At 43.3% G+C, this 19,668-nt stretch overlaps 1 protein-coding gene across 9 annotated transcripts in view; it reads right to left on the bottom strand.

The window, feature by feature from the left end:
• The window catches only part of DST (dystonin), a 458,265-nt gene that overhangs the window by 364,672 nt on the left and 73,925 nt on the right, over positions 1-19,668 (bottom strand). The gene's annotated exons all lie outside the window — the stretch shown is intronic.

Below are 19,668 nucleotides of genomic sequence, written 5' to 3'. Positions count from 1 at the left end.
ACCACAAAGCACTCACACACGCTCCGGATTTCGACAACCCCCTCCCTGCCCCCAGCTGAGTCCGGCATCCTGCACCCCGCTCAGCGCTGAGGGGACACACAGACGGGGCATGAAAGCCAAGGCTCACCATCTTTTCCTGGCCACGACTCCGACAGTACAAACAATACCCAGGCAGTTCCAGTCCACGGAAGATTTGCACAGGAGTGTGTGGCCTGCGGTCTGGCCACCAGCTCGCCAATGACTGGCCCAACAATGAAGCCCGAATCAACAGCCTTCCTGTTGCAAATCTATAGTATCTGGCTCCCCCACCAGGACGGGAGAAACATTTTCCATGACTAGACTGCTGGTTAATTCATTAAGGCAACTAACTCGAAGTTTCAAAAACAAAAGCACAAATGCAGGATGTGGCGTCCCGATTCCTTTCCGTCTCAGGTCGCCCCACCACTGGCGTCTCCTTTCTGGTCAGCTTTGAGCCCCTGTGCCCTTTACTGGATTTTCTTCATTGAAGTGAAGCAGGTTACCAGAAAAGAGCAGGGAGGGGGGAAGGGCCGATTCTGAGAAGAGCCTTTTCTTAAGACTGGGAGAGCACAAAAGCCTGTTTACAGAAGCCTGAGGCAGCTCCAATAAACAAACATCTGAATTCGGTTTAGAGTTCTTGGGATCATTTAAACTTCTAGCAAAGGAATGGCTGCCAATCACGTAAATGAGAATGATGCAGTGTGGTGACAGGAAACAGAGCTCTTCTCAGCTCCCGGTCATCACACGGTGGGACGGGAAACAGGATGCTTTTACCACAGCACTTTGCCGAAGGTTAGCCATCTCTTCATGGAGCGGGAGCAATCTGCAGGGCCATCCCGTGCGTAAAGGGGTTCTATCTTCTGTGCAGAGAAGAGCCACACAATGTCATTCCTCCCTTTATTTATTGGGTTACGTTGGTGATTATTTAGAGAGCTTACAATCAAAACAAGGATGCTGACCATCTGGGCTGTGAACTCGAAAAATAAAGTAAACTATAATGGGAAATCTTCACGTTCCCATTTAGAATTTCTCTTTGCTGAAGCTCATGGTGAAGATGCCAAAAGGGTATAACTCGAATTCCTAAAATGCTACTTGCAGCCACAGATGCCTAAGATGGCAAGTTATGGGCGTAAATCGGTGAGGCATAATCCAGTGTGAGCCAAAACATTGAGCTGCGCACAAAAGCAGAGTCAACCACAGCAAAAACAGGCTGTGTGAGCAACAACCCAAAGCACTCACCGAAGGCATGTGAAATAAACTACAAGAGCATCAGGATCATTGACCCTATTCAGACATGTTGCTACACGTGGTCAACACGATCATTTTAAAAGTACACAACATTTCCCGCAAAATAAAGCATCTAAGATTTATCTTTACCTATATTCTCTCTTGAAAAAGCAATCTTCCATTTTATTTTACCTGAAATGGCATCACCTTGGCAAATTTACTTATTTAGAGTTTGTGTATTTTTCCTAAGTGGCAATACTGTAATTGGAACACTTGAGGCAAATAAATAAATAAAATTGATTTTCTGTATTGTAGCTAAAGTCCATAGAGAGTTGTGAGTGGCAGTAAGTCGGTCACAGAATGCTATCATCAAGCTAATTTATTTTCCATGCTTTTCTGGAAACTCGTCTTGAGCGGTCTGAGGTTGTGTTGTTGGCTGGATCTGTGAAAACGGGTGACATTCCTAAAGACTTTCACCAGGGTATCGGGTGTCTTTGGTTGCCTTCTGTCTTCCTTAAAAAGGCTTCCTACCTGTCCTTACTTAAGGTCATCCTTTATCTGTGAGCTTATATTTCTTCTTGTTGCCTGGACTATTTTCAATGGGTATGGTAATTTGTTTATCTTTACAAGCAGGCTTAGAGAATAACTGTTAAAGAAAACTGCCCCTTTCCAAAAACCATGGGTTATTGATTTTTGTGGAGTAAATTTTTTTAATGGCCAGAGTCTCAGCTGATTGAACAGCAAAATGTTATTCACGCTATGACATAAACACCATTAATCACAGGGAGCCAGATGGGAACAGTTACTAGCCCTGGACCCGAGGGTGCTGACTGGTGCAGCCTCTAATCTGGTAGTGTCATTTGGTAAAAAGATAAGAGAGAAAAGAAAGAAAAGACAATCAGCAACAGCTCTTTCAGCAATATATCACAGAGAAATAGAGACACACACACAGAGAATGAAAGAAATCATACATATTTATATGTGGTAAAGTCTCTCCCGGGTTATATGATGCAAGCGTTTTAACAATTAAAGTATTCGATTTTTTTCCACAATAATTTTTATGAGCGCTTTCTTTAGGTAAACTATATATATTTAGGCTCATTTGAACACTAAAAGTTGAGAAGTGATATCTTAAATAAAGCTGCTTGGAAATCTATCGATCATCTAAAACTATTATACTCTTTATTGATTTGAAATGACTTGCCAATTCCTGTCACTATCTTGGGGTTTAGCGGGAAGAGTGTAAGAGTACATTTCTCTCTTCTTTTCCTTTCTTGTGGAAAAAGCAAACATGTTCTCTGACCCAAAGTCCAGAGCCTAACCTTTGATGTGGGGCTTGGAAGGGTAAGACAAAGGAAGAGGGCGCTTGTGACCAGCAAAAGCCCCAAGTTCCTGTCTTTTCTTCTATTCTTGTTGCCTAGGGTTTGATTCCTGTTAAAATACAAATATCTGTGTCCATCAATAAGGGGCTAAATAAATTACAATATATCCATACAACAGACTACTCTGCAGAAATTAAACAAAAATGTTATTGATCTACATTTAGCAAAGTAGAAAAAATTCATATAGAATTATTCTTTTTGTTTTTAATCTGTGCATGAATGTGTGTGTAGGTGAACAGAGATGATTGATAGATTAATAGGTTGATAGATAACTATGTATCAATATATATTCAATGGTTATTTCTGGGTAATGACTGATACTATAAATGGATTTTATTTTATTCCTTCTAATTTTATAATCTAAAACAAATACACAAAAAGGTTACTAAAAATAAAAAAAAGTGTGTCAGGGGTCAGAGAAAATATCAAAGGCTCCAGAAAGAAGTAACTATTTAAGCCAGTGCTCCTAACCATTTTGGGCCCAAAGATCCTCCTAAAAAGTTGATAAATCTATGGAAACCTCTCTCCAAAACAAAGCTCATAAGTAAACACACACCCACTATGCATGTAAATTTAAAGGGTCCATTGACCCACTAACCCCAGGTTAAGACCCCAATTTACACCCTCATCTGTCATCACCATTTGGCATGTGTGTTGAGAACAAGATAAAGAGGAAAGAGCTTTGGAGTCCGAGAAAAGAGGGGAAAAGGTAATTAAGATAACAAAGACAAAGTTGGGGAAAGGGTAATTAAGATAGCAAAGACAAAGTTGACACGTTATAATATTTTTAACATTTGGTCTTTTATTTTTTAATAAGGAGGGTGAGCCATTATAGACTTACTAGAGGCCCGGTGCACAAAATTTATGCACGGGGGGGGGGGGGGGGGCGGGTGGTGTCCCTCAGCCCAGCCTGCATGCTCTCCAATCTGGGACCCCTCAAGGGATGTCTAACTGCCTGTTTAGGCCTGATCCCAGTGGGGTCAGGCCTAAATGGGCAGTCGGACATCCCTCTCACAATCCAGGACTGCTGGCTCCCAACCGCTCGCCTGCCTGCCTGCCTGATTGCCCCTAACTGCTTCTGCTTGCCAGCCTGATCTCCCCCTAACCACTCCCTTGCCAGCCTGATCGATGCCTAACTGCTCCCCTGCCAGCTCAATTGCCCCTAACTGCCCTCCCCTACCGGCCCGGTCACCCCTAACTGCCCTCCCCTGCAGGCCTGGAACCCCCAACTGCCCTCCCCTGCAGGCCTGGTCTCCCCTAACTTCCCTCCCTTGCAGGCCATCTTGTGGCGGCATCTTGTGTCCACATGGGGTGGCCATTTTATGTCTCAGAGTGATGGTCAATTTGCATATTACCTCTTTATTAGATAAAATGTTGGATCTCTACAACCAAAATAAAGAGACATATGAGAGATAGATAGATAGATAGATAGATAATGCTATTTTGTGAGAAACAAAAAAACAAAAACCTGTTTTGTGTCTTATTGCAACCTAGTTATTAAAGCAGTTTAAACAATTGAATTAGATCACCATGACCTTTAAAAGGACTTTCTTAATAGCCAATTCATTCACATGGTTTAAAAACAACCCAAATCTCCTAAGCCAGGATAATTACATAATACAACACTTTTAGAAGGGGAACTAAACAATAACTTCTCTAATTGAAACCCCGGTGGGAGATCTGAGATAAGTACAATGGAACTGCCTAAATTGGAAGTCGCCCAGCCTTAGCACCCAGAGCTGAAGGAAAGTGTCAGGAAACTGCCTCTGCTCTAGGCATTCTCTAAATGCAATGCAGAAACAAGTGCAGAGATAAGGGTTTGCAAAATAGGCAGACTTTTAGAGTCCAGAGGCCGGGAAGTTAACTTCCACAAACCTGCATGCTTATGATTTACGTATATTCCCTTAAGTATATTTTGAAAAATTTACCAAAAAAGAAATTTAAAAACAAAAAGCACATGAGGAAACAACTGGGCAGATCCAGATTGTGGGGCATTCTACAAATTAACTGTCCTGCCCTCTTCAAAAAGGTCGATGTCATGAAACATACATACCCAAAAACCAGGGGCTATTCTAAATTTACAAAGACAAAGAAAAGCATAACAACAAGTTCATGAACCTTGCCTGGATTCTGGTCTGTTTTGTTTTGTTTTGTTTAAGCAAAAAAAGATATGTTAGGGACAATTGGGAAAATCTGAACGTGAATCGTGGTTATGTAGGAAAGTGCTCTTAACCTAGAAGATTCAGGCTGAAGAAATTCATAATGTCTGCGCTTATTTTTAATTTTTTCAATAAAAGCAGAAAAAATCAGTAAAAGTGACAACAGGTTAACAAAAGGTATACATGGTATTACTCTTTCAACTTTTCTGTAAATTTAAATATTTTCAAAATAAAAAGTTGTTGTTGTGAGGGAGACACAAAAGGCCTTTTTCTTGCTCTTTTTTTTTTTTTTTTTAATGTCACTTAAAGTGTAGGCCTGTTTTCACAAGTTCAAGATCCCCAAGTTGTAAGTACACAGTGATAAGGTCCACCTAAGCACTTTCTCATAGCTTTTCCTCACATGCACTTAGAGAAGCACTGGCCTATATGAAGTGCTGGCCTATATCGACAAGACACCAGAGAAAGGCCATCCGCTTGCCTCAGTCCTAAGCATAGGTTTAGACAGAAGGATATAAAAGAAGTTTTGCCCTAGCTGCTTTTGCTCAGTGGTTAAGGCTGACTGAAGGGTTGGGTTTGATTCTGGTCAAGGGCACATACATCAGTTAAAGGCTCAACCCCTGGCCCCCTCTGTTATTCATTTAATATACTGTCTGGTGAACACACAGTTGGCTCATTATCATAGTGTGTACCTGAAACCTGTATAATTTTGTTAATCAGTGTCATCCCAATAAATTCAATAAAAGGGGGTGGGGGATCAGCCTGACTGGCATGGCTCAGCGATTGAGTATCCACCTAGGAACCAGTAGGTCATGGTTTGATTCCCAGTCAGGGCACATGCCCAGGTTGCAGGCTCGATCCCCAGTGTGGGGAGTACAGGAGGCAGCCTATGAGGATTCTCTCTCATCATTGATGTTTCTAACTCTCAATCCCTCTCCCTTTCTCTCTGAAATGAATAAAAATATTTTTTAAAAAGGAGGGAAAATCATATTTTATATTTTATGTAAACAAAAAAGACATAAAGATTTAGAAAAAAATGAAGGTCCAATTTTGTTTAAAATCCCCTTGATTAGGTAAGTACAAACACTAACTTCTTACATATAGTATAAAATACATGGTGTGTGCAGGAAGCCAGTTCCAGCATGTCATAATTGCAAGAGTTTCATCAAAAGGTTGATGGAAATTGGGGACTTAACAAGGGCTGTGTCACATATGTTATCGCCTGTTGGAATGGCTAAAGGCATTTCCCCAAACCTGAAAAGGATGCATTAAATTTACTGTTTGCTGCCAGACAGCTCAGGGCATCTTAATCTACATGTTATTGCTTCCTGTTGGCCAAATACCTGAACAACCGAAGGCAATTCCCCAATCTGACAATGGATTCTGTACTAAACCCTACCCTTTGAAGTGTATATCTCCACCTTGCCTTAGGACAATTTGTGTTAATAAAAAGCAAGGGGTCCTGAGACAAGGAGAACTTAGTTTCTTTAGCTAGGCTCCTCTGACCCCCAATGCCTTTCAAAATTATCTTTCGTCTCTGGACTCTTACTTAAATTACACACAGCCTTTCTCCAGATTGCTGAACCCTTCTTAATGCCGGAACAAGAACCCCGGCAGTGTGGCCCAAGACTATCCTTCCTTATACACTAGCTTTTTTATTTGGAAATAAGTCAAAAAGCAAAAGCATATTATCTAGTTTTAGAGATTTCAGGGAATACAATTTCTACCACAAATAAATAGATATAGAAGAAAACAGAAGGAAAAATAAGGAAGTGTGTTTAACCCTTGAAGACAATATCAGTGATGATAAATTTGGGGACCAGGTGCTTGTTTTAGTTTAAAATTTCAAAACTATCCAAATAATTCAAATACTCTATCATCAAATAAATAGTTCTTAATTAGCCTCTCAACTAAAAAACACCTTTAAATAGTAAGAGGGAGAGGGCTCTCCGGGTTGGTAAGACCTCAGCTGGCTCTTAATCTCTCCTTTTAGAGGAGATTCATGGGAGCCTTTAACTCAGAAAGGAAGAGGAGCCTGGGTGGAGCAAGAGAGGAAAAGGAGGTCAGCGGGAGGAGAAGCTGGAAGGTTCTTGGATCTGACTCAAGGGAGGAGGCTTTGAGAAAATAGTTAAAGAAGTCAAAGGTTCTTTCCAGGAGGAGAAGCCCAGTTCATCAGCCTATGAAAGAAGTCCTCCAGAATTCAGGACACAGTTTTTTTATAGGATATAAAGATTCTACATTGTTCCCTGGCTGGGTGGGTCAGTTAGTTGGAATACTGTCCTGTGCACCACCAGGTCGCAGGTTCGAATCCCGGTCAGGGCACATACTTAGGTTGTGGGTTCCACCTCTGGTTGGGGTGCGTACAGGAGGCAACTGATCAATCGATTGATGTTTCTCTCTCTTTCTCCCCTTCCCACCTCCTTCCTCGCTGTCTCAAATCAATAAACATATCCTTAGGTGATGATATAATCCCTTGGTATTATATGTTGGGACACACGAAGGAGGAAAATTCCAACACCACTTTCCTCTGTCTGTGTAAGAAGCTCTCCGAGGTAAGTATCAAAGACTCATTTCCATGAAGAGCATGGCTTCAGATTCTAGGCAGTCTTGACCTAGCACTAAGATATTCGGCAAGACTTCCTTTCAATTCAAGCAGCCCGTTCTAACCATACACATCATTTACTGAGTGACTGGAGTCAGGGACTGTACTAAGCATTTTCACTCACTACCTTATTAAATACCCAGTGCAATCCTATAAGGAAACAGATACTTAAGGAGGTTAAGTAACTTGTCCACAGTCATCCTGTCAGAACAAAGTGGGGGAGCTAGGATTTCCATCTGGGTCTTTTTGACCCCAAAGCCTGTGCTCTCAACCATGTTATTAAGTGCTCTAAAATGTCTTCCAAGTACCGGGAGGAACCTATAACATACTCACAGCTCTCAATGATCTTACCATCTTATTTGGGGAAACCTAAAAGGATTAGACTTGTTCTGTGCTCAGAACGAGGCCCAAAGCATGGAAACAACCAGAGACAGGTGTCAGTTCACAATCAAGAAAACCCATCCAAAAATATGCTACTCAAAAGTGGGAAGGAGTGCCTTGTGTGGTAGTGAACACCTTCCGACTCCAAGGAACCAAGCCCTCGCTGAGTGAAATGTCAAATTTACTCCATGAAAATCTAAGATGCTTCGGTCCTATGTCTTCCTCCTACCCCTCCATAAATCCTCTCCCCAAATAGATTACAAATAAAAGGAAAACTATGTTAGGTATCAAAACATCAAACTTTTCTAAAATTTTGCAAGTCTACCTTAATTCAATCATATTAAAATCATAGAAATAGAGACATCGAGGATTCATTTGTATTTAAACATCTGAAAATAGTCTTTCCAATCTGAGGAGGGAATTTTAAATAATTTGCCTAAGAGAAAAGCAAGCATAACTGAAAATAGTCTCAGAAAACAGAAATACATTAAGGAGACAAACTCAAAAACTGAAAACATCTCTTTAACTAGAGAGTCCGTAAAGAGATGTTTTTATTTATACTAGTACAAGGTGGAGCCAGTATTGTGCGGTAGTTAGAAGTCCCTTGGACATTAAAGGGATGTTTATTTATATCAGTCAATTAAAAATGTCTTAAGCACCCACCATCTTCTGTCTTGGAGGAGCTTAAAATCTAACTGGGAGAGCAAAGGTCATAAATAGTCAACCCATATTTAAATATTATCATTTTTATATATTAGGCTGACACGTATGTCTTCCAGTGGAATAATATAAAGATATACATAAAATGTGGTTTCCACTATAAAGTCAATTAGGAGGAAGAAATCGACTGGAGAATCTAATCCCTTTGGAAGCCAGGATGGAGATATAGGTGTCCCCCACCTCCTTGACTCCTCAAACAGTACCATATCCAAACTTGACTGCTGGTAGAGCCATCCTGCAGATGTGTTGTGGTTGCCCTGCTCATTTAAAAAACAACAACAACAACAACAACAAAAAAACTAATGAATGGCAAACATTTAAAAATTGGGAATTTTACATTAAAATTCAGATGTGGAACACTGGGCCTAGTAGTAGTTTCCCCTAATTAGAAAGGGCATATGCTTTCTGGTCTGACACAATCCTTGCCTGGCCCACTTCATTCATTTATGATACCTGACCCTGTAGGCAAATAAGTTTGGGGCTCTGGCATCAATTAAGGAATGGGCGACATTGTTGCTTTCAGAGAGTAAAGGAAGGAGGCTGGGGTGAGGGGTTAGGGAGGGGGCATTTAAAAAATAAAGAGAAGAAAACTAGAGGGAAAGGAACAAAACTAAACAAAAGGAAGAAGGCTACCCAGAGATCTCAGTTAAATGAGTGTCAAACAGAATTAGGTGATGCCAAGTTCCTACTGATGTCCAAGTGCTGATCTCTCCATCTGTTCCATGGATTTGGCTCCAAGGGCCCTGGTTAACATTTCAAATGCTCAGGAAATGACCCTGAACTGTATGACTCAGAAAACGCTGGCTCATGTTCTTCATGTATCCAGCTGAACCACCCACCCATCCCCACTGCTGTTGATTCCTGCTTTTTTGCTCCTGCCTCTACCCACAGTCAACCCTGCTCTCCACATGTCTCTCCTGCTCTTGTCTAGGTCACGGAGGAGGCTTTAAGGTCAAGGACTTCAGACAGCTGGAAGACGGCTCTGACTTCTGTTGGAAAGAAGATGTCGTCTATGATCACTCATGTGGGGCCCTAAGGTAAAAACACAGGATGTATGCAGAGTCCAAACCTCAACTACTATCTATCCTACCTGGTTATAAAGTTAAAAATATGGGCGTGTCATGCCGAAGATTAAATGTTGGATAAAAGCTGTATGATCTTCGAAAACTGCTTGGCCTCTCTGGTCTTTGGTTTTCTCATCTGAGAAATGGGAAACATAATAAGTAGTAGTATGTAAGACACAGAGTTGTTTTGGTGGAATAAATAAAATACTTGCAAAGTGCTAAGAGCAATACCCAAAATGTAGAAAGCATTAAGTAAATTTCAGCATTAAGTGGTATTACCCAGTCATACTTGCATGACTCAAGGGTAGATGACTAACTCCAGTTGAACCAATGTGATTGTCACTCCAGGAAATATGAAACAACAAACAGAAACGCAGAGACGAGAAGTTATTGGAAGTAGGTCACTCTATTAGTGGAACTCAGAAGACATATCTACCCTTCCCAAGCTTGGTTATTGAATTTTCAATTCTTTGGAAACACCCTTGTATCTTTCCAATACATTCCTCTTTCTTTCTTTTTGCTTTTAACCTCAGTTGTTTTTTCTTTTAAATCCATTGTCCCCATTGTTGGAGACAATAACAACAAAAACGTATAAACATGTTAGCTTAAAAAAGCAATTACATTTAACTCTTCCCTGTTGAAACATAAGCAGGGTTGTGTCTTTATCCCTTCATTTTCATTACCTGTCTTCATTCACGAGACTTCAGAAAATTGCTTTTGACAGCAGCATTTATATAGTTGTCCCCTCACTTCAATTACTACTTCAATCAAGTGGGAGAATTACTTTTTCATTTTTAAAAACAGTGTTTATTAGTGCACTGAAGCGAAGTCCATGAAGCCCGAAGCGCCGGGCACTTCCATTGCCCCCTCTGAGGAAAACAGGGCTTGTTCCATGTGTGTGAAGTGGAAATAACCTTGCAGCCACAGCCATCACTGATTGGCACCAGGGAGCAGTTCCTGGACGCAAGGAGGTCCACCGCCTCTGAGTTGATTTGGTGGAAAACTGCCCAGCTGGCTGCTTCCTACTGGATGGTGGCAACCAGTTCAATTGCAGCCTCCCCTCTGGGGAATGGATGTCAAGTGCATTACAAATGCCCTTAACTAACATTGGGGTTTCCCCTAAGATCTGCTGCACATGCCAGTCTTAGATCACTTGGATCCATCCACAACATGATGAGACCCAAAGCCCTCTCCATCTGTAATAAGAGCTACCTCCCGCTTCCTTTTGTCCTTTTAGTAGATCTCTCAGATAAAGCCAGACCTGGCCCTTCCTTGCTTTATCCCTAGGGAAAGTTACATGTCAGGGCAGGAAGCAGAAATAGGCTGCAAGCATACCTGCCTTTTATTTTCCACAACCCTAACACGGTTGAGGCTAAGGTTATAGAAAAGGGAAGAGGGCTCTGGAGAATTAGACTTTCCCAACCTACAAAGAGCCCCCCTCCCCCGCCGGGTGAGAGGGAACATCTGTGGGTCCTGGAGCAGGGGACTTGGTGAATCACAAAAGACATGAGAGACATGGGTGCCTGGTGTGTCTAGGGCGGCATAGATACAAGGTGCTTTCCGAAGATCCCTGTGTCCTGAGAGTAAGAGCAGCCTGAAAGGCCCTATGGAGCAGTCACGGGGATGTGGAGGCACTGATGCTCCCTCCTATTTCCTGACACTTTGGCATCTTATAAGACCGCAGAACCTTAAAAAGGAACTCTGAGATGGAGGAAGTGAGAAGCACCAGGCCTGGGAGACTGGGAGTCAGAATCTAAGTTGAGATGGGAAAAAAAAAAAAAAAAGTGATGTATCATAGCCCAGAGTTTATAGACTAAGATTAAAATTCACTGTGTGGGCTTGCTTATTGCCACTGTTTATTTACTTTCAAATCCCGGTCAGGGCATATGCCCAGGTTTTGGGCTTGATCTCCAGTAGGAGGAGTGCAGGAGGCAGCCGATCAATGATTCTCTCTCATCATTGATATTTCTATCTCTCTCCCCATCTTCCTTCCTCTCTGAAATCAATAAAAATATATATTTTTTTAAAAAAGAAGTTGCCACACTTCACTTTAAAAATCTATGTCCTATATAATAAAGAGGTAATATGCAAATTGACCGTCATGCCTTTGCACAAGATGGCCGCCACAAAATGACCGGCAGGGGAGGGCAGTTGTGGGCAATCAGGCTGGCAGGGGAGGGCAGTTGGGGGTGACTGGGCCTACAGGGGAGGGCAGTTAGGGGCAATCAGGCCGGTAGGGGAGGGCAGTTAGGGGTGATGGGGCTGGCAGGGGAGGGCAGTTGGGAGGGACCAGGCCTGCAGGGGAGGGCAGTTGGGGGCAACCAGGCCTGCAGGGGAGGGCAGTTGGGGGAAACCAGGCCTGCAGGGGAGGGAAGGCAGTTGCGGGGGACCAGGCCTGCAGGGGAGAGCAGTTAGGGGCAAAGAGGCCAGCAGGGGAGGGCAGTTAGGAGGGACCAGGCCTGCAGGGGAGGGCAGTTGGGGGTGACCAGGCCTGGAGGGGAAGGCAGTTGAGGGCGACCAGGCCTTCAGGGGAGGGAGGGCAGTTGGGGGGTACCAGGCCTGCAGGGGAGGGCAGTTAGGGGCGACTGGGCCAGCAGGGAAGGGCAGTTAGGGGTGACTGGGCTGGCAGGGGAGGGCAGTTGGAGGCAACTGGGCTGGCAGGGGAGGGCAGTTGGGGGCAACCGGGCCAGCAGGGGAGGGCAATTGGAGGTGACTGGGCTGGAAGGGGAGGGCAGTGGGGGCAATCGGGCCAGCAGAGGAGAGCAGTGGGGGTGATTGGGCCGGCAGAGGAGGACCATTGGGGGCAATCGGGCCGACAGGGGAGCAGTTAGGTGTCGATCAGGCTGGCAGGGGAATAGTTAGGGGGTGATCAGGCTGGCAGGCAGAAGCAGTTAGGAGCAATTAGGCAGGCAGGCAAACGGTTGGGAATCAGCAGTCCCAGATTGTGAGAGGGATGTCCGATTGCCGGTTTAGGCCCAATTCCATAGGGTTTGGGCCTAAACCGGCAGTCGGACATCTCCCGAGGGTCCCAGTTTGAAGAGGGTGCAGGCTGAGCTGAGGAACACCCCCCCGCCAGGGCACGAATTTCGTGCACCGGGTCTCTGGTATATATATATATAAAAGGTTAATATGCAAAGTGTCCCCTCGGGAGTTCAACCAGGAGACCAGGAGTTCAATTGCTCACTATAATGAACACTGACCACTAGGGGGTGGCGCGGAATGAAGGAAGGCCCTGGCCAGCAGCCAGAAGGCTCCGATGGGCCCTGATCACCGGCCAGACCTAGGGACCCTACCCATGCATTAATTTTGTGCACCAGGCCTCTAGTAATCTATATATATAAAAGGTTAAGCGACCAGCCGAGTATGACACACACTGACCACCAGGGGACAGACGCTCAACGCAGGAGCTGCTGAGTGACAGCAACTTTGCAGAGTGGCCTCTCGCACTCTGGGACCCCTCGGGGGATGTCTGACTGCCGGTTTCGGACCAATCCCCACAGGCCGGGCTAAAGGACCCCACCTGCCGGACGGACCCTGCTCACTCTGCAGAGCCCTTCGAGCCCTGGCATGGGGAAGGACCGCAGGAGGTTGGCTCCAGGGCATGTCTGGCCCATCTTGCCCAGTCCCACCCTGCCAGCCACCGTCTAACTAATTTCCTTTCAATGTGCACAAATCTGTGCACCAGGCCTCTAGTAAATAATAACATAAAATAAATAAAACATTTGTTTAAGTAAAGGAAAATAGGTAAACTTCTCACTGGGCTTATAAAGCAAATTCATTCATTCTGTCACCACAGGGCTCCCTTATCAGTTATAACCCTGTAGTCTGGCTTTGCAGCCCACCCTTCTCCTCCTTAGTCATACTGTACACTTTTGGTTTATGTGAATTCCAGTCGCCTGACTTTCCCATTCCCAGTTGTATTCCAGATCCTGAAACATTGCTTAAGGGTTTTTCTCTCCTCCCTTTCTCAACTGCTGCTTTCCTAGCTAATCCGATAGCTTCCTCCAACAACAACATAAAACAATAAGAATTTTTTTAAATGCATATCCATGTCCAGAAAACAATAAGATGACTTATATCAGAAACACACCCACACACAAACAGAATAAACCAGTAGCAGCTGTTCCCTCGCACCTGCTTCATTTCCTCCTGACTCAGCTCTGTGTCTGTATCCATCCACAGCACAGGACCCAGCTAGAAAGCTAGCAGGTAAAGAAGCCAGGTACCTTCAAAAATATGTTCAGTAGAAATCATTGTTTATTGCTTTGATGGTTAATTTTACATGTCAACTTGGCAGGGCTATGGCACCCAATTTTAGGCAAAACCCTACCTTCATGTCCAACCTGATGCCTGGTGAAATCAAGACTGAACATCAACTCTTACCTGAATTTCTAGCCTGCAGACCTGCCCTACAAATTTTGGATTTGTGCACCCCACAATCACATGAGCCAAATTCTTAAAGTAAATTGTGTGTGTGTGTGTGTGTGTGTGTGTGTGTGTGTGTGTTCTTGGTTCTGTTTCTCTGGAGAACCCTGACAATTACAACTGGGTACAATATTACTTTAAGAGTTTTATGAATCACCTTTACTACATGTCAGGCAGTAGAAACAACTGCTGTAATTCATACACTATATAATGTAAGGGAAAGAAAGACCATGCAGGACTTTCTCAGGCTGAGTGAGAGGCCACAGTGTTTCCTCCAGCTCCATTCCTCAGCACCTGCACTGCTGTGAGCAAGTTGTTTAACCTCTGATTTGCCCATATTCTAAATGTGGATAATTGCACTTACTTCACAGGATGTTACACAATATTAAAGTGACATAATGTATGGAAAGCATCTAATAGGCCTATCGGGTACATAATACTCAAAACATTTTTAAAAATATGTTTTTATTGATTTCAGAGAAGGGAGAGGGAGAAAGAGAAACATCAATGATGACAGAGAATCATCCATCGGCTGCCTTCTGCATGTTCCCTACTGGGGATCAAGCCTGCAAACTCCGGCATGTGCCCTGACTGGGAATCGAACCGTAACTTCCTGGTTCATAGGTTGATGCTCAACCACTGAACCACACCGGCTGGGCAATCCTCAAAACATTTTTATAGCATTTCATTCTAAGATGAAAAGATAAAATGAAAACCAGTGAATACTTAAAATATCAGTGAATATAGTTACATTACCAAAAAGTATATCATTTTGAGGACTTAAAAAAATGTTCACCTCCCTTCACATCACCTGCACACAGATGCCTAAAATTCCAGTAATAAAGATTCGTTCTTTTGGTTTAAAGCTTCTTATTTCTTTTCAAGCTTCTCATAGATATAAAGTAGTAAGTGATATCAATCAGTCAATTATTCTTCAGTGCGAATAAGGCCATCAAACTGCATCCCGAAGAAATATTTTGAAAACAGGAAGAGGGAGCAGTGAGGTTCGTAGAGGCAAAGCATGATAAACATTGTCTCCCTCACAATTTTCCTAGAGCCAGTTCAGACTCTCAGAGATTCAAGGAGCCAATGAATCTCTGTACAAACAGAAACACAGCCTGGCCCTAACTCATACTGCTACTCAAGAGAAATACTGCCCAGGGTGCATGCTTTTAATTTGAATGTGACGATCCACTCCTCTTATTTCCCTAGTTCAGATTACAGCAAGCATGTCAAACTCGCGACCCGCGGGCCGCATGCCTCCTTTATTTGGCCCGTGTTAGCCTTTGAGTTTGACACTACTCTGTTGATTATGAAGACAGATGGCCTTGTTTCCTCCCCTGCCTTCCTGATTCTCCAGGGAGAACACAATCTTTCATGGGATCTGATAGAGTCAGAAGATCCTACCAAAAATTAGAGAGTCACTTTCAGTGTTCCTCTCCCTGTGACAAGCCTGTGAAATACACATACGTATAGGAGGGATAATAAAATCTACAAAGGCATCCTAAACTATTAGTAACTTATCAGGCAATTTCTTCCAAAAAGGATGGTATGGATCACCTGGAAGCAATCAAAGCCAATGGGGGAAAGGCAGAAAGAGGAGAAAGAGTAAAATTGTTCACAATGTTGTAAATTCTTTGTCTTACACCATAATTAAGTAGGAGGTCCACAGATCAGGCTTCGATTCCCAGTTCTGCCACTTACTAGCTATGGAGCCTTGTTAGAAGTCATTAAGTTACAACTTCCATGAACCCTGGATTCCTCGTCTACAAATGGAAATAATACCTACCTCTCAGAGCTCTTAATAGTATATAAGAGCGATATATTCAAGGTGATACCATTGTAATAACCTGGTTATTATTAACAGGAAAGGAGTAAAGGGGAGACCAGAGAGTATAAGCATGCCATTTATACAGCTTTGCCAGGAGGCTGCAGTTAACACTCTCCAGGTCTGTTCCCTGACAATCGCAGGGGGAAGGGACTGGACAATAGACGCATGCCCAGTAAGGTCTGGGGGACTGAGTCAGCGGCCACTGCAAGCATGGGACGGTTTGATATTTAAGCTCCTGAACAAAGAAGTCTCTCTTTCTGTCTCTCTGCTCCCTGTTGCAGGAGGCGGCTCCCCTGTGTTCACCCACGTGGCTCGCCCATGTGGGGCCCACACCATGGTCTGATGGACTGAATGTAGCCTGATGCTCCGCCGGACTCAACTCCACCATGGAAGGGAAGCTTGGACACTGGCTTTGCTTTTAGCTCTACTAAAGGCCCAGCTGCACCTTGTTCAGGGCTGGATTAAGGGGCCCGGGACTCTACAACCCACGGAATGGAACTCCATGAAAATAAAGCCTTTTGCCACATCTTATCCTCCTGTGGGGGCCTCCAGAAGTGCTCATTCCAACAGCGCCCCAAGAACCCCACTCGCACTAGTTACAGGGAAATCCCACTTGTGTAATCCCCCACTTAGAACCAGATCTGGCCTACGTGAGGACACCCTAAATGGCAGCTAGATTGAGTCTTTAAAAGCACAAGGCAGAGTATATCATGCCTGTGCTCAAAAATGCTCAAGGAGCTTCCCGCATGTGGCTCGCAAGCCGCAGTTTGCCAACCACTGGTCTAGGGCGACATGATATATATTTACATGTTAACTGTGTGCTGTCTGTCTCCCCCTGAATAACCAGCTGAGAATCATTGATTCACTGCTTCCTGCACACCCCCCACTGGGGATAGAGCCCACAACCCAGGCATGTGCCTGAACCAGAAATCAAACCGTGACCTCCTGGTTCATAGGTTGATGCTCAACCACTGAGCCACACCAGCCACACTCAAATGTCACCTTTTTAAAGAAAGTTCTCCCCAAACAACCTTATACACTATTATCCCCACTGTTAGGGTCACCAAAGGAGGAACACAGGAGGCCAAAGGGGGTAAAGAATTATGAATTTATTAGGTCAGCTGGATACCAGATGGGCTGAGCCCCAAAATGGCGCCAGGACCCAGGGACTCTTTGCTCAGGGTTGTAGCCCCTGTTCCTAACACAGGGACAAACCCACCACAGGCGCTCAGTAAATACTTGTGGAATGGAAATATGAATCTGTCCTGCCTAACACACAGTCAGTACTCAGCAAATACCAATCTCCTTCAGTAAATATTAGTTCCTTCTTATTCTCCTTCACCCCAATCACTGCCTGTCATAAGTGTCCTGAAGCTTGTCTTGGAAAAAGAGTTTTTAAGCATTAACCTGGTTTCACAAGCCGCAGTAAAATTTGCCTGACCATACACCAGAAATGAAACTGTTCTCAGCAAGCTAACTGGGGAGACAACAGAGAATGGACCTGGCCCTGGAGTCTGGCAGATCACTGTTTCCTAGCCCACCTTCACTCTTTATTAGCTTCTTGCCTGTGGACAAGCTACTTGACCTTTCTGAGCTTTGGTTTTCTAATCTATAAAGGAAATCTACTTCCTAGGGTTGCTGTTAGGATGAAGTGAGCTAATGCCCATGGCCTAGCACGGTGCCTGGCTCACAGGAAGTGCTTAAGAAATAACAGCTACCATTATTATTATCATTAGTTATCAACAATAAAAATGCTGTGGATGCCCTAACTGGTTTGGCTCAGTGGATAGAGCGTCGGCCTGCAGACTGAAGGGTCCCAGGTTCGATTCCGGTAGGGGGCATGTGCCTTGGTTGTGGGTGCATTCCCAGTGGGGGGGTGTGCAGGAGGCAGCTGATCGATGTTTCTCTCTCATCGATGTTTCTGACTCTCTATCCCTTTCCCTTCCTCTCTGTAAAAAATCAATAAAATATATATTTTTAAAAAAGAGAAAAGAAAATTATTTTTAAAATGCTGTGGATGTGAAATATGTGTCTTTAGCATGTCTTTTCTTGTATGGTTTTACTTTTTTATGGTTATCTCTAGAGCTCCGGAGAGCTGCTGATGTTTCAATGGAGTTTTAATAGGATTAAGAAACAGGAAATGATAGTCCTTTGTTTATAAAAAGCAGCATTCTGGGCTCAGAAGAGGCTTTTTTTCACTTCCCTAGTATCCTGTACTGTCTACATCTCAGACTTCCTGATTCTTTTCTCTAATAAACAGACAAATTTGTCTGGAGTCATGGTGATTACACATGTTATAGAAATAAACTTAAGAAATCTATGCTGCCTGCTTAAGAGTCCCATAAATTCCAGAATCTATTCTGTAATAGATTTAATGTAATATGTTTGGGTTTCCTAAATTAATTTTAAACATGGGAGGGGTCAGTTCATTTTACAAAACATAAATATTTTCTAATTTGTATAAAAAATTAAAGTGACTTGCTAAGCATGGCATATAAAGAGGGAAGTGTACAACGTAGTAATAATGAGTGTGTTCAACTCGGAGGTGGTGTTTCCAGCTACGACTCTGGAAGTAAAGGGTTATGATGTGTGGAATCTCGGGTCACTTGTCTGGGTCACTTTGTTTCCTCAAAGTGACAACCCAGGCTGCATACTTTTTGAGATTCCTAATTTGTAAACGAGTCCATCCATCATCTCTAAAGCTTTTTTAATTGCCCAAATTCCAGCATGTTTTGTCAAACAACTTACGCAATGCCTGTTTATATGTTTATCCTGGACTAAGTTTAAAAGCTAAGGAATTAGAGATATCATGTAAGAAAGAAAACAAAGTATCTCCTCCTATTCTCCTCATTGCCCCTCTAGGAAAAAAAAAAAAAAAAAAAAAAGATGTGTTTTGGAATATAACATTTTTTAGAGTTGTTGATTACCAAAACCAAAAAGTAAAAATAAATAAAAGAACTGCTTTTTAATTTATTAGAAATTAGTAAATAAAATAACTTTATTAAAATAAACATAAAATATTAAAATAACTACTAAAACTAATAAGTAAAATAACTTGTTTTTTATAATTGAAAGATACTGCCTAATTGTACTCTAAAATATCTGTACCAAAAGGGGGTGAGTGTATACAAGTAACCTTTGCTCTGATTTTGAGTCAAAGAAAACTGATTTGTGTATAATCACAGACTAGAAATTCTAGAAATTCTACTCTTATTAGAGTGAATTAGAATAAAGTTTATCGTGAAGTTTAAAGAATTTCTAGATGACAATTTAAGCTTTAGGACACATTACAACTAGCTGTTTTTAAAAACTACACCCCACCCTAGCTGATGTGGCTCAGTTGGTTGGCCATCATCCGTCTGTGCACCAAAAGGTTGCTGGTTCCATTCCTGGTCAGGGTACATGCCCAGGTTTTGGGCTCGATCCCCAGCAGAGGCTGTGCAGGAAGCAGCCAATCAGTGTTTTGCCATTGATGTTTCTCTCTCTCCCTTTCCCTTCCTTTCTCTCTAATAAATCAATCCTATATAATAAGAGAGGAATATGCTAATTAGCCAGGACGCCCTCACGGGTAACGTCTGGCAGGAGCGGGTGGGCGTGGCTGCGAGCTGCATGAGGCCAGGCAGGTGAGGCTAAGTCAAATAAAATAAAATGTGTTCACATGCTCGAAGACAAAAGGGTTCAAGGAGGAAGGGCTCCAGTTTCGTTTCTCACACCCTGCTAGGAGGACACCCTAGGGCAGCTCTCCCCTCCAATCCCGGAGCAGGATGGGCGCTCCGCTCAGGCCCAGGAGCTCTGAAAGGAGGCAGAGCAAAGTGCTTTGCCTCTGGGACCCCGCTTTCCCTGGGAGTCTGGCGCGGAGGGC

The sequence above is a fragment of the Plecotus auritus genome (assembly GCF_963455305.1).
Source record: "Plecotus auritus genome assembly, chromosome: 4".
Lineage (NCBI taxonomy): Eukaryota > Metazoa > Chordata > Mammalia > Chiroptera > Vespertilionidae > Plecotus > Plecotus auritus.
This window is presented reverse-complemented; position numbering and strand designations above follow the sequence as displayed.